This window comes from Lichenostomus cassidix, chromosome 12 (assembly GCF_008360975.1).
Source record: "Lichenostomus cassidix isolate B80296 chromosome 12, HeHo_3.0, whole genome shotgun sequence".
In the NCBI taxonomy this organism is placed as follows: domain Eukaryota; kingdom Metazoa; phylum Chordata; class Aves; order Passeriformes; family Meliphagidae; genus Lichenostomus; species Lichenostomus cassidix.
This window is the reverse complement of record NC_139493.1, coordinates 14303245-14330835: the sequence shown is the minus strand read 5'-3', so window position 1 is coordinate 14330835 and position 27591 is coordinate 14303245. Positions and strand designations below refer to the sequence as shown.

General features: G+C 44.9%; 1 long non-coding RNA gene across 1 annotated transcript; it reads right to left on the bottom strand.

Moving 5' to 3' along the window:
- Positions 1-20741: 20741 nt before the first annotated feature.
- On the bottom strand, positions 20742-22310 carry LOC146431787 (uncharacterized). Its single transcript, XR_014854640.1, has 3 exons — positions 22111-22310; positions 21629-21780; positions 20742-21510 (listed from the first exon to the last, which is right to left on the bottom strand). It is a non-coding gene; the product is annotated as an uncharacterized LOC146431787 (long non-coding RNA).
- Positions 22311-27591: the final 5281 nt, after the last annotated feature.

The following is a 27591-nucleotide window of genomic DNA, read 5'->3' as shown; positions in this document are numbered from 1 at the left end:
CATGTCAGACTGGAAAATTATATGGACTGAAGAGGACAGGGGCAATCACTTGTAACAAACACAGTATTTTTGTCTCTTAAATCTCAGGCAGAAGTTTGTCAGAGGAGCTAAGCTGTCAGCCCGAGGAGCGTACAGTAAATGCTACCCCAGAAAGAGCCTGACCTGATTCCTTCCTCCTCAGGAAAGCAATGTCTGCTCTGAAGGTACCACTATCATGTGCAGGAGGATTTCAGGTGACAAGTGGGTATCCCTGGAGCTACGTCCTGTGTCAGTCAACCACAGATGTCCTTGAAGGACATGGACAAGGAGCCAATCTCCCCTCAGCCCAAAGAACACCATTGCTAACACAGGCTGCTCTGGCTGCCCTGTCAGCTGCATGGGCATGTTCATCTGAGCAATAGACAGTAGAGATCAGTGCGATTTACCCCATGCCAGACTTCAGGAGACGTGGATATCAACTGCAAAGCCACAAGAGAGAACAAAAGTAAAGACTCAGGTGTAGGCTGTTCAATATTTTGATGTCCCCAGAAACATCTCTTTTCTTTCTAAGCAAGCCAGAAGACCCCAAGACATGGCACTGAATTGTGTTTCTGTTCAGCTGCTGAAGCCTGATTTCTTCCCAAGCTTTGTCTTGTGAGCTTCTCTAGTTTTGAACAGGAACAGCTTCTAAGGAACAGGGGAAAATGCCAGTAGCATTCCTGACACCAGCTTATCTGGCCAGTACCATCCCATAAAAAGAGGTGACAGGGATGAGTTACATTCCCTACTTCATTCACACACACACACAGTTGCCATTAAAGCACCATCCATAGGATTTCACCTTGCCTCTATCCTACCAAGCTCAGGTGTTGCTCGGGAATGACAACACTGTTGCCCTTTAAGCATCTACAAGGCTTGATCCTAGAACCATGGTATGCACAGAATGCATCTTTCAGAGGCTGAATTTCCCAAGAGAGGAAAGTCTGGGGAGAAATCCACAGAAATGTGGTGTTGAGCAGAGGCACCAACACACACAGAAGGCTGCTCTCAACCCCCTTGAATGTGCTGCAAATTCTCTCCCAGGACAGGTTCACTCCCACTCTCACAATGAACAAAAACACTGCTGAGTGCATCCCAGCGGCTCAGTGCTGTCCTCTCACTGGAATTTGACTGTCCAGGTTCTTTGCACACCTGCATATCCCCTCAGTTTGGTTCGCTGCACTCCCCTCCAAGCCACCACTGCCCATTTGGGTATAAGCATCAGGACAAGCTTTACAGAAGTAATTTCTTTAAAATGAGGCATTTGTATTCTGCTCTGAGCTCAGGATCTCTGCCAGCAACACAAGCAAGAGATTTTTTTCGGTCAGCTGGGCAGGCTCCTTCTGCTGGGAATTACAAGAGCTGATTTCAAACTGGGTTTATTTCAATCTTGGTCAAGTCACTTCATCCCTCCAGAGCTTTTCTTTTCAGACTCACTTGTCTGCTGTTGACTATTAGATAAAGATGAACCTAGGCCAATTAAATAGCAGCTCTTTGATTAGCTTTTTCTTCTCAGCAATCATGTGAAATACTGTTTGCTTGCACAGCAGATATAACAAGCTCCAAGGTGAGTGTGTTTTATTATCGATCTTGCACAGTTCATTCTGCTCACAGTTCCCTCACTTAGAAATGGCAAGAAAATCAGAGACTGGAGACAGCTTCTCAGCAGAGCCTCCCTTCTGGTTATAACCTGAAGTGTTTTAACTCTCATTCATCATTTGTTTGCTTTGCCTGTTGGCTAAGTACCTCACCCCACCCCTCCATATGACTTCTTCCTTTGGTTGACTCCATGCATGACTTGACTTCTAAACTGGAAGAGGTCACCTGACACACAGGTCAGTCAAACATTAACTCTGCAAGCACCCTGGTGTCACCAGGACACCAGCTGCTCATACATCCTGGCTCACGAGTCACCAAGTTAGGTCATCCCACCCAGCACATTCAGGTACTGCCCTGCTCTTACTGCTCCATTAGCAGGAGCCTTGTGCCTTTGGGAGAAAGAAAGGAGAAACTATCAGCTACCTGCTCATCAGTGAACACGTTCTGAGCAGCCTCCTGCCATTGGTAAAGAAACCAGGAATCCCTTTCCCTAAATATTTAACAATGACGCTGAAAGCCGAGATTGGTTTGTTTGTCTGTCTTTACTAGGCATTAGTGACCAAAGCCTGAGCTTAAACAACAGGTACCTTACTACAGTCGGAACTATTGTCATCGTGGGGGCTGCATGGCCTCCAGATACCCGCAGGATGATGCCCTGACCTCGGAGCAGTGCTTGAATTCAGAGGTGCAGAGTCCTGCCCATGCATGCCTGGGACAGCCAAACACACAGGCGAAAAGCTGAAGCCAGGACAGCCCCAGAAAGCACAGCCCAACAGACCTGGGCAGAGGGGCTGCGACCATCAGCGAGCCGGTTACATGAAATAAAGCCCAGACTGGGCATGGAAGGAGAGGCTCATCATCCTCACTCCTGCTAAGACCTTTTGAAGGTGCTAATTGCTCTCTCTAGGAAACCACATTCCCCAAACTCCAGTTATTTCAAGACACGTGAGGTTCAGCTCTTGTGTTATCTCTGGTTGCGATACCAGGTGGGTGAAACTGCAGCAGGGATAGGATAAACCCAGAGAAGGTCTTGTGCTGTGTGACGGAGGCAGTGACGCATATCAAACAGAAAACTTCAAAAGCTCTTATCCAGCTCAGAGCTGGGTGATGATGTGTCTCCTCAGAGAAAGCCGATAGCCTTGAGAGACAAAGGGCCCCCTGAGAGCCAGGAACGCGCTGCGCCTCCCCGCCTGCCTTCATTAAAGCTTTGGGCCCGTTCCCAAATAGCCGAGCTGAGTCTCGGCTGAGGCTGCTGCCAGAGGGGTAGATAAGAGCACAGAAGAGCTGCATCTGCAAACCCCTTCCTGCCACTCCCCCTCCCCGGGCTACCTGTTGCACCAGCACATTACCCTTTTGTGAGTCCCACCCTTGGTTTTTTCCTCCCATATCTGTTTTCCACCATCACCACAATCCCCAGATACAGAGGCTGCACTGAAGCACAGCAGCTTCATTACAGGCTTTGGACACCATTCAGAAAGCACCACTGTGCCAGTCTCAGCCATGGTTTCATCCAGGACATGGAAACCCAACAAGCACAGCTCAGAGAGAAGGCAGAGGTGGCCCAAGGGCAGGGCCAGCTTCAGGCAGAGGCCTGTGAGACAATAACACAAGAGTCATGCTGCAAATTCAGGCAGGAAGGAGGGAGATGTATCAGATCCCACCAGAGCCCTGGGGAGGACTTGGACAGGTAGACTGCTCTTAGTCACCCTTTAATTCATCTGGGAGAGAACTTCCTTTGCTTCCCATTGCACAATTATTGCTGCCACATCTTCAGCATCTTAACCCATGCCTTGGATAACCTTCTACAATGATAACATGCTCCCTTTTAAAAGCACTAAGATTTTAAAATAATTTATCTATTTGTCTTTATTGACACCACGACTAAGGAGTTTTTGAAATTGTAATTTGGCCTGGAATGGGGACAGGATAGCAAAGAGTCAATACAGTAAGAGATGGGAAAATAAACAACCACCTTTATCTTGCAGTTTTTCCACGGGAAACACACCATTTTCTGTTGCTGAATCCTTTGCAGCCCAGGATAGAAAAGACACACACAAGCAAAATCCTAGGTGACAAGTTTTGACCTTAAATTTGCATCAGCACAGGCAGATTACAAAGGAGGCAGCTATGACATATGCCCAGGTCACCCTTCCTAATCACCCTCTCACCAGGGAGCACTTCTTCCTCAGGCACACAGAGAGGTGTCACAGAAGGCCCAGCACTGCTGGCAGACCCAACAGAGGCACAACTTTTGGGCTCTGGCAAAGCATTATGCAGGTGTGGTGCATTCCCAACTCAGTCCCCAGCCCTGACATCCAGTTGCATCACACTTCAGCAACTTCAGGCTCTGTTCTCATCAGTATCTGCAGACTTTCTTTCCTTTGTAGGCAGCAATCTCTTAGAAGCATTAGGTGAATTAAAAGAAGTGACTTCTGATGCCTCATGGGACCATGTGGCCTGTGACCTCTACTTTCCTACCTGAGCCAGAGCTGCCAACAGACTCAGGGTGGCTCCCCATTCAGAGGATTTAAACAGAGAAGCTGTGGCTGCCCCATCCCTGGAAGTGTTCAAGGCCTGGTTGGATGAGGCACTGAACAACCTGGTCTAATGGAAAGTGTCCCTGCCCATGGCAGGGGGTTGGAACAAGATGGTCTTTAAGCTCCCTTTCAACCCAAACCATTCTCTGATTCTGTGATCTCCAAGCACAGCTACAGGAGGTGCCTTTCTCCTCTTCCTGCATTTTGAAGAAAGAGGAATTTCAAGAAAGCTGCTTAAAGCAACCAAACCAGCAAGCTCCCCTCATTAAAAGGGAACTGTTGCTCTACCAGATACAGCTGCCATACCCCTGGCAAGCACTGCCTGCAGCAGTGCCAGGACTAAGCTCGTGGTAATTAACATTATTAGACAGGTCACACTTCTGATGCATTTTACAACAGGCAGAGAAGGATAACTGCCCAAAATCCAGGTGCTGTGGGATTTATACGGAGTCACCCTAGAAAGCCAGCTGCATCAGGTTACTCTGAACGCTGAGTTTTACATGAAAAGGAGACTCACAATTCTCTGTGGGGTTATCTACAAGCCTTTTCCATTAACTGCTTTGTTAGTATCTTGCAGAGAGAGTTCTGGGCACACGGGCAGTAAAACCTAAAAATGCACCCTGCTGGCAGGTGGAATTGCTGGCCAGAATCTGCTCACTTTGCATTTGCTTCCAAACTTGAAGCTATGCCCTGAAGAAACCACAAAGCAATCATTCTTCAAAGCAAACCTCAACGGGGGGACAGAATTGGTTTGGCTTTCCTTGTTGCTTTCCAAAGTCCCAGAAAAGAGAGGATATTATTTGTCTATGGAAATCTCATATGCAGAGTTACATCTGCAGAAAATAATAAAGAGAGCATTGATGATAGAAAAGCCAAGAAATAGCTCCAAGAGCCATGTGTTCATGGAAAAAATACTATTTTTCTTGTCTCTAAACACATTTAGGGAACATGAAAATGCAAAGAATCAGGTTACGTTATGGATCTATGATTGCCCAACTTATTTTACACCCATGCAAGCCTCAGCCTTTCAAATTACAGCTCAAATTCTGCAGTGGTCTCAAAAAAACTGAGAAATATCCAAGTCTGGAAAAAATCCTGGCTTTTGGTCTTGTACTCAGTTGAGACCCTTGACCAGATTTGCTGACCAGTTAATACAGCAGCTTAAAACTAACATGGAAGTGACAAAGTAGTTTTGATGGAACCTGACAAGCTGGTACAAGAATAGATTGGCGAGTGAGTTTTTAAACTTTAAGTACGAGGATTTCTTTGAATCCAAAATGAAAGCAAAAATGCCACTTTTGTAAAATCCCATAAGATGTTTTGAAATTATTTGAAGGGCTCCTTCTAAGCCAAAGACTTTGAATTTCTCAGAATCTAAGTTTCTATCCCTTTCTCATGGTAACAGTAAGCTTCATAATAATCAAGAAAGAATAGATTCTAGTTCTTCAAGCCAGTATCCACAGCAGAAAAAGACAGTGCAATCCAGGTGTCCAGGTTTTTTGAAAAATCAGGCTAATTTTTCTTCTTTTTTTTTTTTTTTTTTTTTTTTCAAATATGTAGGGCCTGAACACAGGGCTGAAAGGCTGAAAGGGAGAATAGCACAGTGAAGAAAAAGGGAATTCCATTATTCTGTTGAGATGCAGCCCAGCCCCAAGTTCTTGTGGTAAGTGCTTACAACACTAATTTTTAAAAGTCCATTTTATGTATTTTGGAGAAAAAGCAGAAATGAAAGCAACATTAACTATTAGGGAAAACCAGCAGGGAGGGAAAAGGGTTATACATTCTTGGTACAAGCCTTACATCCTATTCAGCAAGGGAACTGCTCAGAGGAACACAAGCTACTTGTATAAGAGACAGTTTCACCCACTCAGCTCAAGGTGATTTTGAAGCACAAAAAATGCACCAGTGGAACACAGCATTGCCTATATTCTGCTCAAAGGAGCAAATGTTCAGCCAGAGGAGTATTCAAACAGAGTGGCTGCCAAGGCACAAGTTACATGGGTACCCAAAATAAAAATACCTGCAAGGTGTATTTTTGAAAGCAGACCTGTTTCTGAGAGACACATTAAGATACAAGTAGTATTTTTACAATAGTAGTTTACCAGAGTGATCTGTCAGAAGCATAAAGTGAATTCAAAGAAAGTACTTCAGAATTATTGCACTGAATACAGTCAATACATGTAATAGGGAGAATTCAGGTCTGCACCTCTCCTAGAAATTATATATTTTGATTTTTTCACGTCAGGTCCTCTTTACTTGTATCCATTCATTCTCCCAGCATAACAGCATCCACTGAATGAGGAAAAGCATCTTATAAATCCTTCAGATTTGCCTCGGGTTTGTTGTTGCTGTTTGCCATTGCTTTGTTTTAAAATGTTCTGCTAAAAATTGTTTGCTTCATTGCAAGTTATTCATATTTGGCATTTCTGCCAACACCAACAGGGAAATGAGGAAGAAAGGGCTTTGCTATTAGAGAAGAGAGAAAGGATTCAGGTCCAATTACTAGCTGTCCTAGAGGAGCCCTTTTTTGAGGCAAATAATAAGCCTGACAGGGATTTTCAAAATGCTCCATGTTCCAGAAAAAGATCAGTGACCAATATGAAACCAATATTGCCAGCAACCTTAAATCAGTAATTGTTATTTATAGGAACATTACACCTCACCATACATCAGCCCCCAGTCTGCTTGCAGACTGCATCTTACCCACCTTACCTTCTTGGGGGGGCTTTAGGAGCACCCTTGGTATCAAGGGGATAATTTTACCATTACTACACACTAATTTTTAGCAATTTCCCTGAAGCTTCTGGCTTTACACTTCACAACCATCACTCAAAGGCAAAACTGAACTCTGCCAACTTTGTGCAAGGTCAAAAACCAAACTGGCAACTACATAGTATGAAGATGGCTGAACTGCAGACTCTTGTTCCTACTGAGGAGACTCGAAGAGATGCAATAAAACTGTCAGACATCCCCTCAAAAGAAGAAACAATGCCCTCCAAACAAGGAGCCAGTACAGCATCATATGGAAGTCAGAAATCACCACTCACCACGATGATGTGACTCATCACCTGGTGGACAAGGCAAAAACAGCAGAGCTAAAAGAGGAGTAATGAATGCTCTTCACATCAGCCAGAGACATGGCAACAGACTTGGGATGCTGGGGGAGACAGCACAGCCTGTTTCCCATCACACCCCACATAACAGATCTTATATTAATCCTTTCCATTTAAGAAAGGAGGTGGAAAGGTGCGTTTTCACTCCAATGCAGAGTTAGAAAGGAGGAAACTCACAGCCCCTCCTGCTCTCTCCACCCCAGTTCCTTCACCTGACTGGAAGATGTCTGGTAAATGCAAATGTCACAGTGCACAGGCTTTTGCTCCAGCCACTTCAGTCAGATGACGTTGGTGCTGTCTGTGGCTCTGGACCTGTGAGCAGCGTTTTCTTGGTGAGGCTTGTAAGGCATCTCCTGTTACACAGCCCTATTTACCTTATATTCCTTACATTTTGACATGAGCCCCATTTGTGCACACAACTGGCTCCTTTTAGCCTTGGTGCATTTACAGTGATCATTCCATGCTTTCCCAGGGTGTTAGTTTAGCAAACACAGTGTGTTTGTCACTTAGCCACAGCAGAAATCACAGCACACTGCTCACACTCTTTTCTTTCAGATGGGGAGATGCAAGACTTGCCAGGAAGCCAACAGAGGGTGCTGGGCAGATGAGAGCTGCAGGGACAGGCTGCACCTCAGTCCCTCTGCAGATCTGGAGACTCTCCCTTTGGAATGTCTGAAAAATGCTTGCAGCTCCATCACAAAATAAAACAAAATCCACTTAAAAACCAGCAACTGCATTGGAGCAGGTGGATAGTGAGCCGGATGGGATGCCCTCCCACAACAATTTGTGAGGTTTTAAATATCTCCGCTCAGAGAAACTAAAAAGTCAAAAAAATCTCACAATTTCTCCAGAAATAAGAACGCTGGGGGAGGAAAAGAGGAAGAGAACATTTTGTTTCTATTCATTTTCAGGAATTCCATTTCAGTTCCAACATTTTTTTAACCTTCAATTAATGCTAGCTATCAAAATGAAGCAGCATTTGGACCTAAAAACATTGAAACTTTGCCATTTAGAAAAGGTCAAACAGTTTTCAAAACATATTTGTCCAATATTTTTCAGCAACTGAAATTCATCAAAACCAACATTTTCCCACAAAATTGTTCTGTCTCAGACAACTGGCATTTTCTGAGGTATGATGCTCCTCAGGGGATCTCCTTGCCAGCCCAAGGGCTGCTCCTTCCCTTTTGCCATCAGCTGCCCCCTTCAGCAGGCAGCCCCTGCTGTCCTGTCAGACCTTGCTAAGTCACCCCAGCTCAGAAGATCAAGTCAATCAAATTCTGACACCAGGCCTGGATATGCACATCCACAGGGGTCATTACATACCTCCCTATCTCAATGTTTTATCTGAATTTTGTATCTCTCTTTCATCACCCAAAAAACAGTCACCAGGCAGAGGAGTAAGGAGAAGTCTCTCCCAGAAACCTGCAAATCCCAAACACCTGCTTACACTTGGATGGGATTTACTGACAAATGACTGTAAAACAGGGAAGCTGCCCAGCAAGGGCTTCATTGCAGCTACAGAAGGTACTTCCACGGGCTGTGAGCAGTTATACAGAGCCTGGCATGCAGTTGCTTCTGTGCTGACTCCATGCTAAGAGGTGTCTGGCTCACAGTCAACTTCATCTTTGCATAGGCAGACAAGCTCAGGTTTGCCTGTGCTCATCTGTGTAGACATGAGTAACATGCTGGGGCCAAAGTCACAGTCTAGTCCATAAACAATCTCCATCAGAGCGCAGCAAACCACATCAATTAAAGGAGAAGAGACTGAAGCCTTCACCAGGAACTAACCGGGGGCTGAGTCAACAGGAATGCAGACATACACCTGCGCTGCCAGTGTTGGCTGTCATGGGAAGCAGGAATAACACCAAACAACAGCCACAGACTTCCCCAAAATTATGCAGGACTATTAAAATCAAAAGGCAGAAATGCCATATTCTCTTCTCTACACACACTGTCTCTCCCCAGCCCAAACCATTTTAAAAACCAGAGCAGTACTGAAGGAACACCTTCACATTTCAATAGAAACTAAACATTCCCTCCCAGAAGCTATCAGGATCTGGGGCTGCAAATTCAGCTCCCTACACCTGTCACTCTGTAATACAAGCTGCTTCCAAAAATCCTCTTACAAACTCAGCCCTGAGGAGATATTACAAGTGAGCAGGACTGGGATCTCACAGGGTCATCACCTTCTCATTGATACACAGACCCACAGCACTGTCCCCAGTTAAAGCGGCCTTGTAAGCCTTGTTCTCCAGATCTGGAGCCTCTTTGACAGACATCTACAAAAGAGCTAGCTGTCGACGGCTTTTGGACTGTGCCAGTCACCACTGCCTGCAGGTGGGAAAAATGTTGTGCAAGGAAGGTTTTCATCAAGGACCTGTTTCCAGTAAATCCAGCTCTAACACAGAATGCCAGAGGGATTTCACTCACACACAAAATGCTGGACTCCTCACAGCACTCCAGCCAGAGAGTTGAAAAGGGCCATGGCACAGAGCCCTTCCTTACAGTACCACCACGGTGGCCTCAGCTCCAACAGGGGTACAAGCACACAGTTTTCTTTCAACCTGGAAAGAGAACAGAAGCCAGCACTGCAGGAACCCAGTGTGGTGGGAGCCAGGGCAGCAGATGGGAGCTGGAGAATCTGGACAAAACCAAAGTCGCTTCTGTTTCCTTCAGCAAAATCCCAAAGATGTGGCTCAAGCACCCCGAAAACCAGGTGCAGAACTGAGTGCACAGGTTACATCATCACCACTCTGTGCTTCAAGTGGATGGTTCATGTTACTGAGCAAACAACTGCTTCATCTAGGAAGGCATGGGTATACTGTGCTCTTGCAGAACAATCACAATTCTTCTTGACTTGAAAAATTAATCTTAGGGCTTTTTCAAGTTTCCAGGGCCTCCTTGAAGAGCGGTCCAATTCTCAAAATCTGGGTCCAAACTGTGAAAGGGCCCAAAAAGGATATCAATCCTTCATCCCACTTTAGAGCTTGAGATTTTTCCTGCTCACATAATCCCTGCAGAAATAATTTTGCCCATGTTCTACACAAGTCCTCAGGAAACTCCAGAGCAATCAAGACAGAAAGAATCAAGGCCTTCCTATAATTTATATACAGCAGAAACTATCAAACAACTTTGTGGGTTTTCTACTGAAGCAAGAGCTGCTTAAGCAATTTTCAACTAAAAAATATGTGGCAAACATTTACCTATAGCTTTAGTTTCAGTTTCTTGAATGCTTCTAGCAGTGTAAGTTTTTAAGCAGCACAGAACAATGTCCCAAATCCAAACTGCAGGTTGGATTTACATAAAAAAGCACCAAGCTTTTCTAAAACAAAGGATGGTCAGAACTCCATTTTCAAAAGCTGTGTTTCTACCAGCAAGTGACTGACCCTCTTGTACACCTGATTTATCACATGCTGGTGCTCTTCTACCACTCCACACTTCTACTACTACCTGAGCCTTTGGTAGCCACCTTAAAGAGGGGCACAAGAGTTATTCGGTCCCAGTTCTTCCCTATGTACTTTTTTTCACAAGATTTACAGATCAGCAATATGAGCAAGAGCTGGTTACTTCACATCCTTCTTCCCCTATGACCCAACAAGTTGTTCTGGATCATGTTTCTGCCTCAGCAAAGGTAACAGCAACCCTTTTCCCAATTCCAGCAAGTCCATGAAGAGGCAGAGCTCCACAGCATGGGGATGCTGGAAGCAGAGCAGGCAGCACTGGGCCAGTCTGATCCTGCTTGGCCCTGGCCAAGGCTATTGGCCTTGGTTTGCTCGCAATCCACAGGGAGAACAGAGAGGCAGCAAGAGGGGAAAGAATTAATTTGGAAGAGCTCTTGGCTCCTGCATCTGCACCTTATGCTTGACAGGATAGGGCTGGATGGAGAGAATGACTGTGTTTATTCAGCATGTTTACACAGAGACTCTCTCTCTTTCTGGGAAATATTCAATATGTGATGCCACCCAAAAGTACCTGGCACCTGGAGAAATGTTGGGCTGGGCTGACACTGAGCTGCTCCTGCACCAGATGGACGCCAGTGATTTGTGGAGGTGGTACTGGCCAGCTGCTGGCACAGGGCAGCTGCAGGGAGATGATTTATTTCTCCTCAGACTTAGCCCCTTTTGTTACTGCTGGGCCATGCTTTCCTCCCACTTGCTCAGGTAAGGAAGGTAAAAGCAAATTTATTTTGTTTGTGACAAAATAAATTTTTATGAATTATACAAAAGTATTACCCAGTCTTCTCTCTTCCTGATTAAACTCTCCTTCCTGGGAAGAATTTTGGGCAAGTCATTGAGTTGGTTGGGATTCTTTTAGCAAATCTACACCAGAAGCATCCTGCAGGCAAAAGTAATTCCAGTTCTGAGATGCAAAATGTCATTTCATTGCTTTGCTTTGACCCTCATACACACAAGGGACACCAGAATACTGCACAACCAAAATCCAAACAGTTTTGCAGGAACAACAGAGGCTCAGAAAGGGCAGGGATTTTGTGACACTGACAGTATTTTACTTAAGCCTGCTTTACCTGTGGGACCTCTATCAAGTCTCATTCCTTGCAAACACCAGAGCATGCCAGTGTAAACTGTTTGCTGAGGAGGTAAGAGTCACCATTCAAGGAGCCGTTACTGCTAGGAAGCTGGGAAAAAAGTGATTTCTGTTTTAGTCCTGCTTCTCCTCTAGCACTTGTTCCATGCAGATAGTTTAGCTCTGCTGCACTAAAAAGACATCCAAAAATCAGAGTGAGGAGTGCCCGGGCTGCAGGGCAAAGTCAGCCTTGTGGGGAGGGCTACTGGGAGCTGAACATTAAGAACAGGTTCATCATCTTGCCGTTCCCTTGTCATGCATTGCCCAACCAAGCACAACTGGCCTGGGAAACCAGGAAGAAGTGAAAGGATAAAGGCAAGGGCACAGGGACAGCTGCAGCCACTGGACATGGGAGGATGACCTGGGCCATCTACTCAAAAGTTGTATCTACTGGTTGTTGAATTTATGGACCCTGTACCGCCAAAGCAGCACTGGCTGCTCTGGTACCAAACCATGCTGGTGGTTTCTGTGACTTGGACCATGGGCCAAACAAGGGACAGACCCACTCAGCTCCACTCTTTTGCCAGGTACATCTCAGAAATTGTCACAAATTTACACCCACTGCATCAAAGCCCCTGAAAATTCCAAACTTCTGCAGTTATCAGAAATTAATTTAATTTAAAAAATCCCCTTCATACATATTTTACAGGGTACAAGACAGAATGCTCTTTCCCATATGGCAGGAGGAGGTTTTCCAATGCACAAACTATTCCTAGGAAGTTATAAAGCCAAATACATACTTCCTGGAAGAAAATGTACAGCTCAAAATTAGTATGTGCAGAACACAATCCACACAAACACACGTTATTGAGCATTGCAGGCAGCAAACCCTCCTGCTGGGCAGGGAGCTGGAGCCCTGATGGCCAAAACACTGGTCCAGCTCTGCTTCCTCCAAGCAGAGCAACTTTGACAAGCATTTGTCTCCATTTCTTTACGAGTTACAAGCTGTTTGGAGCTGGGCTGAATCAGACTGGGAGGTAAAATTGCCACATCTGGTCTTGGATGCAGCCAAGCCAGAAGTCAAAGGCTTCTGGCCCCATGGCTGGGTTTTATTAGAGCACTAAATAGACACAAACAGGACGAGATAACTCCAAAGAGAGAAAAGGCAGGCACATCACATGAGGCAAATCAAGTTAAAAGCTCAAAAGCAAATCTCTATTCCTGTGTCTAATGCCTCCCGACATGAATTCTGCTCTCCAGTTTATTCCAACAACTTTTTGTGAGCTCCTGAGCAACACAAACCCTTCTTCCTGACAGTCTTTCCATCTGTCCTCTCCGCAGCTTTGTGGCTAGTCTAGAGGCTTTCCAGTGTCTGGGAGGCTGCAGGTACATGTTTTGGATCCCATACTCCTGCCTCATGCCCTACACTCTCAGGCAGCCCAGCATTCACTGGCATTCCTGGGAGAGCAGCAGTCTAGGGCTCAGTGCAGTCAGGAGCTCAAATGAGTGTGCTTTCATCCCAGATCCACCACCTACAGCGAGCTCCCTCACATTCTGGGGAATCTGGAGGACAGAAGGGATTTAGGACAGGGCTTTTCCCCATCCTCAGAGTTGTGATCCACAGCTGGGCTCCAGGATTGTGCCACCAAGGCTTTGACCCATTGTCTTACACAGCAGCACTACTTGAGGAAGCTCCCAGCTTAGTCAGCAAGTGATGCTGGGGTAGAGCCTGTCAGGAATTCCCCAAGGAGATTTCTCAGAGTGCTGATTCACCAAGGTCTAATCCAGCTATGGGAACAGAACAGCTTCAGCAATCTCCCAGCTGAACATTTTGGGAGAGGAAGGCATCTTGGAACAGGCCAGAACTGTTCTTGTTTTAGAAGGTTTGGGTACCTTATGTGCCTTTTCTCCTGCTGCCAACCAGTTTGGATTTTTTTGTCAATTACCAGGAAACACAAAATTACAATAAAACTCATTGCAGTTTGGGAGGAAGATACTGAAAATCAAAATCTTGAAACGATCTTACATCATGAGAAAACTTCCTCTTCCCTTTAAATCCATCCCTCTGATTCAAAAATGAAGATGAGACTGCATGAACATTTGTAACTCCCAGAGAGACTGACTCTTTACAGCACAGTCTACAGTCATGGGCTGAAACGTGAAATGACAGAAGACAGGACAAAGGGTATGGGAGCAAGGAAATAAGGCTTTGAATTTTCTGAGCAGTTGTTTATGTTGGTAAAGTCCAAATTCAGTTGGACTGCTCCCAGACCAACATTTTGGGTTGAAGCTGAGACACTGGGTCAGAGTCTAGTCAAAGATTTGATCTCTTTGAGCAGTTTGCTGGTGGCACATGTTAGAACAAGAGAACAGCCTCAGGGCTGCTCTAACTTCATGTGGTCACTGTGGTCTGGACTGAGGGATTAGGACAACACAAAGCCAGGCTTCACCCCAATGGAGGCAGCGTTCAAGGAGAAGCAATTCCAGTCTGCGTCATCAGCAAGAGGAACAATGGTGCAACAGCCTCTCCCCACACTTCTCTCTGCAGGGCAGATAAAGCCAGCCTTAAAAATTCCCACAGGAAGTTTAATGGCCTGATTACACTGGAAAGTCTGGCTTTTGTGGCTACAATTTCCAAACAGGTCCAGCCTTCACCAGCAGCATCTGATTTCCTAAGGAGTTCAGTGCCCTGCATAGCAGGAAATAACAATGAGGCAGCTGAAGGAAGAGGAGTGTGGAAGGTAAAGAAAGAGACCACTGAAGCAGCTCAACTTTTCCCAAGTTATAATGAGGGTAAAACTCAGAAAGGGACCATGAAGCAATCTGAAAATCAACAGATGGAAAAAAGGATGCTTCTGCCATTATGATCTCTGGCAGAGCCCTGTTTCTCTGCCACAGATTTCTTATATGCTCCAGGCAAACTATTATTATTATTATTTTGCCTCTGTGCAGTCTCAGCCCAGTGAGACAGGAGCATAACTACATTATTTGTAGAGGAGACAATCTCCATCCCAGTGCAAACCAGAGAGGCTCTGGCATTGCAAGGGAGCAGGTACTATGACACCCCACGCATCCAATATCACCCTGCAGAAACAGTTCAACTGTGAATTCTGACCCACTGCACACTTTTCCCATCCAACAAAACTGCTCATTAGGAAAGTAAATGTGGATAGCCTAGGTGGATGGTAACTTCACACCAGGCTGTTGTAAAGACAGAGGAAAATAAACACATCAACAGAAGGTACAACTGAAACATGATACATCCGTTTGATGGTTATCTACGGCTACCTGCACTAGGTTGGTCTTTCCAGGGACACTGTGCCCTTTCTGGCCCACAGCTGTCACACACTGAGCCTCCTTCACCCTGCTAGCACAGGCATTTCAGAGACCCACAGCCTTGTGGATTTGTGCCTGCCCACAAGAGGCAATTCCAACTGCTAGTGTGAATAATTTGAACCCTCAAGGAAGCATAGGAAAAACAACTTGGGTAGTTTTCTGTCCTTTTCTCAGAACTGCTGAGGGAAGTACTTCCAAGTATACCAGCTAAGGAATTACCCCAAAACATTTCTGTGAGACTCAAAGGAAATGCATACTAGAGAGACCTGCTTGTAAGAAGAAAATACGCATGGAAAGTTCTGTGCTCAAAGCAACGAGGTTGGTTGAGTCCTGCCAATCCCCTAAAACTAAAGCTCTGCTTACTGCTAGCAGGTTCTCTCCCTTCTTATGGAAAAAAAAAAAAAGGGTTAGCAAGCTCTGGAAAAGTACCCCAGATGGTGAGGGTCAAGGGGAGGTATTTTGTCAGCAGGGACACCAAAACAACTTGAGTTTCTATTTGTTTGCTTGTTTAAAACAGGTTAGTTCTGCATAAGATCAGTAAATAAAAAAACCTACATCCACCATCCCATAAATTATAATGAGCTAATTAAGTCATAATATTTGTGATTCAATATACACTATGCAAAGGGAAACATTAATGAATTTTACATAACAAGCAAGCAAAGAACATTACTTGTCAGATAGCCTCAGAAATTCATTAAACAGTCCTTTAAGAGAAGTGGCTCAAGTGCAGAGCACTAAAATGATAACAAAACCTATTAAGGAGCCTGTTTAATTAAGCACATACTTGCTGGAACATCTGACACTTATACAAGGTGTTTGTGCTAAGACAAATAAAGTCTTTCTTTTGCAGTACAGCCAAGGAGATTGTAGACAAGTCTATTCTTAAAACACAAAGATAACTCTGTGACTAAGCAGCCGAATACCACACTGTGGAAAAATCTATACAGGCGCTAAGGGAATTGTGCATCTTTTCTGTAAAGGCCTAGATGAACTTTGTGCATGCTCTGAAATGGCTGAGTGACAGTTTGACTCAGAGTCACACCACAGATATCTGTGACATCCCAGAGGAGGATGGAAACAGCTCATGCTGGGCTGCTCAAGTCTAAAAGGCTGCTCTTGAGGAACTCATAAAACACCAGCAAAGCCCAAGGGGTGGGGTGGGCCAAGGAGGGTGCTCCTTGCACCCATGCAGAAGGGACTGGGAAGCAGGGAGACCCTGTACGTCCCTAGGGCACATTGTAGCCCTGCTCTGCATCTTCCTTCTCTCTCCTGCTTGTGTTGCATGAACTGCAATGCACTGAATTCTGTGCAATACACAAGATTTATCATTTTAACAGACATACTAAGGGTGGCTCGTACACGAATCTGTTACACAGTGATGCCTGTGAGGAACAAGCTGCCTGGCAGCACAGAACACCCATCGCTCACTCCCTCAGAGCCACGACAGGGACAGAACTCTAAATACGTTCCAGTCAAACCACCCACGTGCTCCACATGCTCTGCAGAAAAACAAAATACCATTTTATATTCTTCACCAGAAACATTTCTCTTCCTGTCCTTCTCCTGCTGCTTCTCTTTGTTGCTGATCATGACGTACAGCACACGCATCTTAGTTTATTACAAGTTATTGCTTAATCATCATCTCACCAGTACTTTGGGGAAGTTTTATGGCAACTGACCCACCAACACTCAAGCCTATACAATATTCTCAGAATAAACTGTAATTTATTGTTGACAAAAGGCAGTTGAGCAAGCAGACCCAGGAACTTCAATTAAAAGCACTCTGATCCCACCTCTGGCCCACAGGCATCAAGAGTCCTCATTTGTCAGCTAAATCAACTTGTTTTGGAGATAGTCCCTTTATTTGCTTTTTTGGAAGCTACGAACTTGGTTTAAACCCTGTATGTTCACTTAAGAGCTGGACTCAATGATCCTTGTGGGTTCCTTCCATCTCAGAACATTCTGTGAATTCTCTGAACTTCCCTCGTGCTGCTGAGCTTCCTGCTCAACACCTTTGGCTGCAGGGTTTTCACACAGGTTTAAGAGATCTCAGTGTTATAAGCAGATTCCAGTAACAGCCTGTGCTTCTCTCCTGCTTGGCCCTGTTCTAGTGCTCCTGGATTTTAGCACAAGTCTGGGACTCACAAGTATTCAATTCCCCTGCTGACCTGGGCAGTCACCCCTTACCATACTCTACCATCCCAGTTTCTTTATAGGCAATGCTTACTGGGAGAGGACTAGAGGCCACCTTCAGAAATTATTCATTTCCCTTCCTCAAAACTTTCTCATAGGGCAAGTTTTCTCACTTCTTACTTCCTGCATTTTGAAAATTTCAGCTCTTATACATCTTATCTAGATGACACCTGTGTCTCCACAGTTTTTCCCAAGCTCCAAATCAGAGGTAACAATTCTCACCTGCCACAGCAATTAGTGGATCCCTGCCTGGCATAGACCAGTCAACCCATGGCAGCCCCTCCTTGCACCAGGTGGCCAAGGCCACAAAATCATCAGTCTGCCAGGCTTTATTTCAAGCTCAGCTTTATCACTAATTCTGTATTGTTCTGCAGTGGAGCAACACAGGAAACAAAGAAGAGGGTGGAAAGTCTGAATACAGCAGTGCTCTACAGAATCGCTGCATTTCAAAAGACTTTATAAATGGTTATTTATAAGCCTAAGGGCTCCAAATACCCTATTTGTACGCATTTCAGACAACCCTATTTAGATGCACCTGAGTCTAGGGTCACCGAACAGGGGAAACCTGACCCTCCCTACCATTCCTGAAAGCATGCATGGCATGTTTCTTTCTCCTGCATTTACAGCCAAAAGTGAGATGCTGGTAAGCAATCCCTGGTAATGAAAGCTGTGGAGGTGTCTGCCTAGGATTTTGCAAAGCAGCTCAGCTCAGTCACCCATGGCTTGTCCCCTTCTTCCTGACTGCTGGGCTGGCAGAGCCAGGCATAGTCATTGCTTGGGCTCACACCTTGTAAGGAATCTGCTGTCACTGCTTCTCCCTGGTCTCTGTTCTGAAAGAAAGGTAAATTTCTGTGCAGTGGTTTTTAAAACTAGAGTGCAGGTGCAACCTGAAAGCAACCCCAGGCTGACCCCACTCAACTAAGGGGTAAAATTTTTACTATAATAACAGTTGCTGGCAAGAAGAAAAGTCCAGGTGAGTTTAGACCAGGAGCTATGGGAAACTTATTTTCCAAACATTAGTTGCCATCTACCTTGAACACAGCACCTGAAGCTCTCCTCCAGTGATTCTGGTCTTCATTTCAGTACAATCTTCTTATCAGGCAAGTCATCAAAAAGTCCTGAAAGTCCAGAGGATTCCCGAGTAATAGTTCACTGCATTATCAGAACTCTCCATCTTCTCATCACCCACACTGATGCAAAGTTAATTGAATAATGAAAGCAATTCAAATTGCCCACAGCTTGTTCCTATCCTTTCAATTTCCTCCTGATTGAGGAATGTCTCACCTGTCTCCTGGTGCCAGACTTTAGGCCAAGAAGATATTTTCTCTGGAAGACATTGCCCAGAAGAGCTGCATTTCACCCTTTCCTTTCCAAGTGTTCAAATGTTGAGTTTTCCAAGACAGAGGGATGGATTTTTCCTCCAACACTCCCAGCCATCAGTGCTCTGCATTTCTCCTGCTCTTCTTTGTGTTGCAGATAGCTCTCTCAGACTTTTTTTTTAATCTAAAGATTTTAAGGTAACTGAAGTGCCCTGGGGAAAGAGCAGCTCAAAATGAAGCATTTTTCTCACCTTTCCACCATTTCTACCAGTTTCACTACAAGCACAAGTCCATCAAAGTGACTTTAGTCTGCAAGGTCCTGCTCAGCAGAGCTGGCAAAACAGTTTGGAAAACAAAATTCACAAGTTCTGATGCTTTTCACCACTTGAACCACAGGGGAAGAAAAAAAAAATCATTCACCTACTGATGATCCAGGGACAGGAAAGCAGCTCTGCATCATCGATGTTTTCCAGGGCCAATGTCCCAAGCTCACAGGAGTTGTAGTTTAACCTAAGTTTTCACTGAAACTCTCTTAACATAATTCAATGAGTGTGTTATCATGAATAATGCACTCAGTGAAGCTTTTTGATTATTTGGAGTATAGTTATAAATTTTGAGCTCTTGTATAGTTTTAGTGCTAGACAGTCTTCTTGTGACAAAGAAAATTCTAGCAATTAGCTTCTCTGGTTTTGGAGCTAGAGGCAGGGTGACGTGCCATGAAACAACACCTTATGCATTTAACACCTCCTATCATCTAGAAGCCCAGCTCTGGCAGAAATGCAATTGTCATTTTCAATTTGAACAGTCAGTGTTACAATAAAAATTACTTCCTAGCACATACACTGAGTAAGAATCAACAAAATGTCACTCCAGAACTTGTGTACTTGTGTGTTTCTAATTGACTCTGACAGAGCTGCCTGGGCTTCAAAGGCGAAAATCTGTTTGGCTCTCAGAGCAAGGAACTCTGGCAAAGACACTGTGCTGAGGCCAGGATCAGGTACTGCCAATTCCACTGGACACATAGACCTAGGCTGGTTTATCTTGGGTCTGGGTAGAGAAAGAGGGCCCTCAGGTGCTTCTGAGGGCACGGATGGCAATGAAACATCTCAGAACAGAGGAAAAATAGAGATAAAAGGTGATATGCATAAGCAAAGCCATTCTGATAAAAGCTACAGGCGGAAAAAAGCCCCGACCTGAACAGTTTGCATTCCAAACAGTAGAGCTTTAAGAGATGAAAACCACATCTCACTTCCCAAAACTCTTGATGAAAAGAAAGCAAATACAGTAAAAATAATGCAGGGGGAATTTTGACACGGCATCATTCCTATCAAAGTGTGGTACATAGATAAGACTGCTTTGGTCTTTCACAATAACCAAATGACAATCTTTCCCCATAAACCCTCAGAAACACAGTTTCTTGCCAGTGATAAGTCTCATCCCTATTTGTACCTTTTTGACCCTGTTTTCTGTGCCCCCACAAAGATGTTTCACTGGGAAAATACACTATGGGCTGCTAAAGAACAGTGTCTCCCCATGACCAAAGCACCAGCCATAATCCTCAAGACATTTTGCCCATTTTCCTCACACCAAAACTTCAGTCCGATTATCTCTTCTTGTTTAATGAAACACAATCAATCAAAGCTCCCTTTCTTCTTCCTGTGGGTGATGGTTTGGGAATCTGATTTCCATTTCAATCGTTCCCCTGAACTCACACAATGCCAAAAGGGAGAATTTCAGTCACCTACTCAGCCCTTCAACAAGTACATCTTTCTTGTGGGACAGAGTTAAATGAAGGATTAAAAGGTCTATTAGCACATCTTGTTCAGCATCACAGGATACTGTAGTTCCTCCCCACCCAGGAGGGACCAGAGAAATCAATTACTATGAAACAGTTTGTATTTTATAATTGTTTTCTCCTATGATGACACTGTGGACAGTCCAGGCTGTAGGAACAAAGCATGACAGAGGAGTTCTGCAGTGCCTGAAAGCTGGAAATACTTAACCACCACCAGGACAGCTCCAACGCCTTCCCCGCATTAGAAATCCAAACTTAGGTAAGCTAGGGATAATTTTAGGATCTTATTTATAATCAAGGCAGGGATATGTTACTTTAAAGTTGATTTAGGCAGGTTGTAACAGTAATAATAGGCAACATTTAAGATCTCTGAAGGAAGAAATTGCTAGACAAAGTGAAAGAAAAAGCAAACCAAGTTTAGAGCAGGAACACATTCTGGTTTTACAGTAATTAAGTCACAAAACACCCATTATCTGGGTAAGTGAATTATGTTTCACAAGGGATCACAAGAACATTTTCTTCAGCTTTGATTCCAATTATTCGCATCTCCCCAGTTTCAGATGTCCAGTTTAATCCAGCCCTGAATTTCAAGCATCATAACAGCAGTCATCTGTGAGTGTGTGGAAAAAAATTTCTGTAACAATAAGATCCTTCAGCCCTGATTTGTCTCCACAATAGCTAGAAAAGCTTCAAAGAAACCTTGCGTGAATTATTACTTTGACAAGGACCTATGTGGGTTGTAGGTTCCATGGGTAGAATACTTGTAGGACCTATGTAGAACACCCAATAAAGCTCCTCTGGGCTGTAGCTGGGCTGCTGGGTCACAAAAAACATTGATTTGGGAAGAAACAAGAGCACAGTCTCCCAGTGTCAACAGTTGTCCCACTTTACCCTTCAGTGACAAACAGGAATCTCCAAAACATCATGAACATCTCCCAGCCATTCACAGAGCACCCCTTATACTCCACCCTCTGAATTACACAGCACATGTGAGAGGATTTTGCTGTAAATCTCTGAAGGATGGCAAGAGCTTGCAACTTTCAATATCTGCAGTCATAGGTGAATTTATGAGCCTGTGAGAAAAGAGGAAAAATTGGTTTTATTTGCCATCAGCTTGAGACAAGCTCAGCAAGAGAAGAGAGGGGAGCAGGAGGGATTAGCACAACCTAATCATAAATTATGAATACACACCACCGGTGAGAAGACGTTTCTTGCACTACAAGCCCCATGCAGAGCTCTCTGGGAGGGCCAGTCCTCTCTGCACAGCTCTCTCCATCCCCCTGAGACAGCAACAGCTGGCAGGAGCTGCCACTCTCAGCTAAATGCCTCCGCATTTCCCGGCCCTTTGGGAGGAAACAAACGGCTGTCTGGAACACCAAGTGAGTGGGGTGATGTGGCAGTGCCTCTCCAAGGAAACCTCTGCTCCCTCCCTTGAGATGGCTGCCCTAGGGCAGGAGGTGCAGCTTTGCTTAGCTGGGCCTGGCCTCCCATGGGACAAAGCTGTAGCAATTCAGTTTGCACATTTTACAGCCTTATCAGTGAGGAGGCTTCACTTTCACAGGTGGGCTCCTGCCGTGGCACATCCCCTCCCCAGGGACTGCTTCCCATTCTGTCCCTCCTTTACCACCCCTGCTTTCTCAGCATTTTTTCCCCTCCCTTCTCATAAAACTTACTTATCTAACTTGAGCATTTTTCTTCCCTTAGTCTGATTCTTATTCTCGGAGGAGCCATTTCCTCCTGTCTGTTGTTGATCATTATTATTTCTGCTCTGTAAATGCATCTATCATGGTCTTTTCTTCCAAGGCATGAGCAGTCACAAGTTCCTTGGATTTTTCAGGGAACCTGTTTAGCAAGGATTCTGCAAAAGAATGGTTTCTCTTCTTGTCCTGGAAGGTTGCAAGTGTCACAGTACAGGGCAGCTTGCTGATTGCAGCAGAAAATACTAGAACTATTAGCAGCTCAAAAAGCACACAAGAAACAAACCCCCAAATCCCCAAACATCCTTTCCTGAGGCTGGACAGAAGGTCCTGCCTGGCCAGCCTGATGAGTTGAGAAACACATCACATCCCATGACTGGAATGCTAATTAATTTTGCAACTAATGAGCTGGTGATAACACATTTACCACACTGGAGATTTGAAGGAAGGCACAGCTTTGATGCACAGTGTCACCTTCCTCAGTGGGCAGACAGGATATCCCCAAGGCCACATGCTCTTGTTTTGCTGTGCTGGTAGTTGAGGAAGTGTTTCACACGAAGATGAGCCTTTCCAAAGAATCACCTCTCTGTAGAGACCTCTCAAGGGTCAGGGATCAGGAAGTACTGGCAGTTCCCTGCAGAATGAAGAGTCGAGGAGTCTAACTCAATCAGCAGGGCAGGGCTCCACCATCACAAAGGACATAAATGAGACCAGCAGCCAAGTCTGGGGATGGCAGCCAGGGCTAACCCAGAGGCCAGATACAGCAGATCAAGGCAGGTCAGTCAGCTCCAGTGACAGTAAGTCTGGTCAGACACAGTCTGGTGATCACAGGCAGGCCCAACATCAAAATGGGAGGTCAGTCCATAGATTAGGGTTCCAATCCAAGGTCCATGGCCAGGCACAGTCATGGCTGTATGGAGTGGTACATCTACACCACAGCTCAGGTAGCAATGGAAAGTCATGGACTGGGTTTAAATGGAGCCCCTGAGTCTATGGGCAGGGGAGTGGTGAAGGCCCATGACAAGATCATCGGGCTAATTACTCTCAGGGCCCTGACACTTCTTTCCACAGCCCTGGCCAGTATCATGGCCAGACACAAGAGAGATGCCTGCACATCCCATGACATCTAAGCACCACTGGTCATACCAGGTAGCGCAAAGCTTACAGATAGACTTTGCAACTGTCCCCTTTAGGTACAAATTCCACAGCCTGCACAACTGGCATAAATGCCCCTTGACCTCCTCCCTCAGAAATAAGAGGGATGATATTCCGTATTACAGAGCAGCCTGTGTCTGAGGCATCACAAGAAGGTGAAGCAATAACTAGGAACTGCTTTTCCTCCCCACATGCTGATGTGCCTTGGGGCAGGGAAAAGCAGCTGCAGGAGCAGCAGGGCGCCTCCCAGCCCATCAGTACAGCAGCACGGAGGCAAAGACAAAGATGCAGGAAGTGATGATGCCTTCCGATAACAGAGCTTCGAAGCTGAGTAAGCGATTGGTGATTTGAGCTGTCGCTAAGCGTGGGGCTTTCATTAGAGACAAACAACCTAAACCAAACAACACAACGGTGGCAGTTGTTCATATCAGTGAGGGAAGTTAAATAACCTCCCCCAGTGAATACTGGAAGAGTGGAACATGTGGGATAAGAGTGAAAGTAGCATTAGAGAGGCTGGAAATTGGCCAAGACACAACTGGCGCACACACACAGACACCCTCAACATTCAGGAGGAGAAGTTCAGTGTTCCAGAAGCATCATGGAATGCTCCTTTCTGGGTGACATTTAACTCAGTCTTCAAACACCAGACAAGAATGCATTCTGCAATAATTGGAGATGTCCAATAATCCAAACCAGAAAAAGCTTTCCATTCTGTTGCTGAGCTGTATCCCTGCCATGGTACTCTCTGACCCTGGGTCAGAACATACAAGCTTACAATCAGAAAGATTTAATGAAAAGCATGCAACAGCCAGGGATCCTGCTGCCAGGGGAGGAGGGGAAGAGAGAGAAAGAGAGGAAAAATACATCAAATAGCTTATAAAGAAAGATACATGTGCACTTCCCAGCAGAGGATACAGTCTTTTAAGCCATCCTACTTGGGGAAGCTTCCCCTAACTCTGAGACTTCCTTGAAGGCAAAAAATAATCAGATCATAGGGCCAATATGAGGCTGTGCAGCTGCACAAGTCTCTTAGAAGGTCCCTTTTGTATTGTCTTGGCTTGTTCTTCAAGCTCAGAGGGAAGGTTAAGCTGAAGTCACCTGCTCTCTGATTCCCTGTGTATGCACTCGAGCCGTCGCACAGGGAAAGGCAGGTTCTGCCAGGGACAAGATTTATGCACTTAGTCCTTTTGAAGTGAAAAATAAGGGAAAAAGTCCTGCACTTCTGCTTTCAGAAAAACAGCTCTGGGAATATGCATTTCCCTGACACAAGTTCTGTGTAGACATGACATTTAACAGTCCTCAAAAATCCCTCTGAGAAGTTGTCAGACTTGCTGATACCAACATGTGGAAAGTAGAGAGTCTAGCTTCCCATTCTGAGAAAACCAACAGCCAGCACTGTTCCTTTGGGTTGGTTGTGCTCAAGAGCAAATGGGACAAAGAAACATACCCACAGCTTCCAACAGAGTTTGGTTTTCATCACCAGTTCTGACCCCAGCCCAGTCCAGCTCTTGCCCAGCTTTCTCAATCTACCTATCCATTTATAGGCAACTGAAATTTTCAAGAAAAGACAGCTTGCCAAAGATTATGCTTCCAAAGTCCCACTGTAGTGCCTCTTCCTAGACCTCCCCTTTGTCTTCTGGCGCCTCTTGTGCCTTACTCTTCCCCAAAAGTCCTCATTCCTCAGGGGATACTTCCCTGAGCAAGCTGAGACCTTCCCATTTACTGCTTCCATGGTCAGGGAGGGCATTAAGGAAATAGTCACTGAGACTGCAGATAATTTAGGAATAGCCTGGAAACAATTGCTAAGGAGATCAGTCATCCTTGGGATGCTCTATAAAGCTCTAGTTGTGTGGATGCTTCTTTTGCAAGGCTAAAAGAATTAACAATACTGTCTCCAAGCTTAAGTGTCTCAGAACTCATACAGCAGCAAGAGTCCACAGCAAGGATCCACCCAGCCCACCACTGTGTCCAACATAAACTATGAGTTGACACCTAGGAAAGAGGAAGAACAGGTCAAAAATACATGGTACTTCCCTCCTTAAACACAAATTACTTACTTAACCTTCAATAATTTTCAGCTGAAGAGATTTTTTTTGCCTTAGGGGGTTTACCTATTCAGTGATCCCTAACAAATCTTGGTTTCAAACACTATTGTCTTCTTTTGAACACAAGAATACACCTTGCACCCACAGCACCCTTTGATGAGTAGTTCTCTGGGTCTCCTACCTGGTACATCCAGAACCAGCTCCCACCCTTTGAAATCTGCCCACATTTGTTGGCCTCCAATTCTTACATGGGAAAAGGTAGAAACGGGCAGTCCCTATCCATTTGCTTCATGCAACTCCAGATTTTTTAGGTCCCTGTTACATTCTCCCTCAAATTATTCCTTTTGCAGGCTGAAGTATCCCAGAGTGCTCCACTGTTTCTTTTATGGGAGTTTCCTCATCTGGACTCAGAATGAGACAGGGTATGGTGCTTTCCCACTTTTGGAGTGCCCTGTTCTTCAGAAGTGAATTTGACTTATGCTTTCACAAGGCTTTTACAGAAAAGAAAGAAAACACAGACAAACATTTCTTTTTTACACTCACTTTTCCTTCATTTGAAATCAAAGGGAATACTTTGAAAGCAGAACAACTTTTCTTCTAAAAGCACAAAGGTCCCCTTCCCAGAAGAGCCTAACAAAAGACCATGACTCAGACATGGGGCTTTAACTTCCTCATCCTGTGACCCAAACCTTTGACCTCCAACATTCTCTGTTTCTCTGAGAGTGTCATAGGTCTGCCTGATCTCAAATCTGTTGGATGGATCTTGGAGATCCACACCACTTCTTAAATACCATTTGGTCAACTCAACAGCACTAAAAAGCAGCACCTTGGAATTAGAAAGTTTGACCTTGCAATTGTGACTTTCTTTTACATATACGATACTTGGGAGAGTAGGGAGGGCAGGGTAATGACTGGGTGGAGAAGGTGCTGTGTTTACAGAATACAGCCATCAATACCTCCCCAGCTGTACACAGACTTCAGGGACCCCTCTCCTCCAGGGCAGGCAAGAGGGGTTTCCTGGCTAATGTCAGGTAAGGAAAGATTTCTGGTGAACGTTATGGTGTATTTTATAATCCCCTGGTTAGCCCAGAGGAATTCACTGACTGTCGAGAGGATCAACACGTCCATAGTGCTGGGATGCTTTGGTATCAGATTACAGCTTTGGCATTGCCCTTAAGTTCAGCAAGCCAAAGAAAATAGTTGCAGGTTGTTTTATTTACTGAGCACCAGATAGATAATAGGATTACAAACATGTAAAATCCAATTTTTTAAAAATACAAATGAACGTTTAGAGTAATTTGAAGGTGTCTCACATTTTGTAAGTATTCAGTGAACAAAATCTCGATTAGAAAACAGTCCTTCATAGTAAGGTTGTTTTTGTGGCACAGGGCATTTCAGGAGGCCCTGATGTCCTTTCACAGCCTGTGGCCATTCCAGGATCACAAAGACTAAAAACCACTAATTCCCAAATCTCAAATCAAATCAAGAATGAGCTTTGCACCTTCCAGTTACTAGATCACTCTGTTCTACCTCCTTCAGAAACATCAGTGCCCCTTGCAGTTATCCCAGGCCCAGGCAATGAATGCAGCGAGGCTCCGCTGCCCAGGGCCTCAGCTGAGCTCAGAGTTAATTTCTGACCATGATCATTCTCTCCCACCTGGGAGAACAGCTGCCACTGGGTGCCTCTTCCAGCAAGAGCCAGATGATTCCCCAGCTCCTACATTCCCAGACTGGTCTGGAGACACAAAGTCATGCAGCCAAGGCTGAAAACAGTGAGGAAGCTCTCCAAACGAAAGCCTTTGAAGCCAAAAGGAAATTGCTTTATGAATTATGATGGCGTTGGGAACTTCATTAAAAACAAAATAAGCAAACAAAAGGAGCAGCAGTGGAAGGAGAAGCTTCTGGCCATACTGCCACCAGAAGAAATGCCCAACAAGCCTTGACCTCAGCATGAAGCCTTTTCAAACACCAATCCCTGTTTCACATTGGGCATGAACCACCACTCCACATTATACAGATGTAGCAAGGCATTTAACCTGTTACAATCTTGATTGCCATCAGCTCATAGCAATGTGTTAGGAAAGCAGCATTAAGGAGAAGGAAATAGGGATTGTTGCAGAATAGAAATATTTACACTAAAGAGTACTGAGTGCCTTGGAAATTACATTTTTTACATTTCTAGATGTTAAGAAGGCAGCAGGAATAATCATATTGGTCTCCTGCATAAAAATGTTCTTACATTTCATCTGATGTCCCA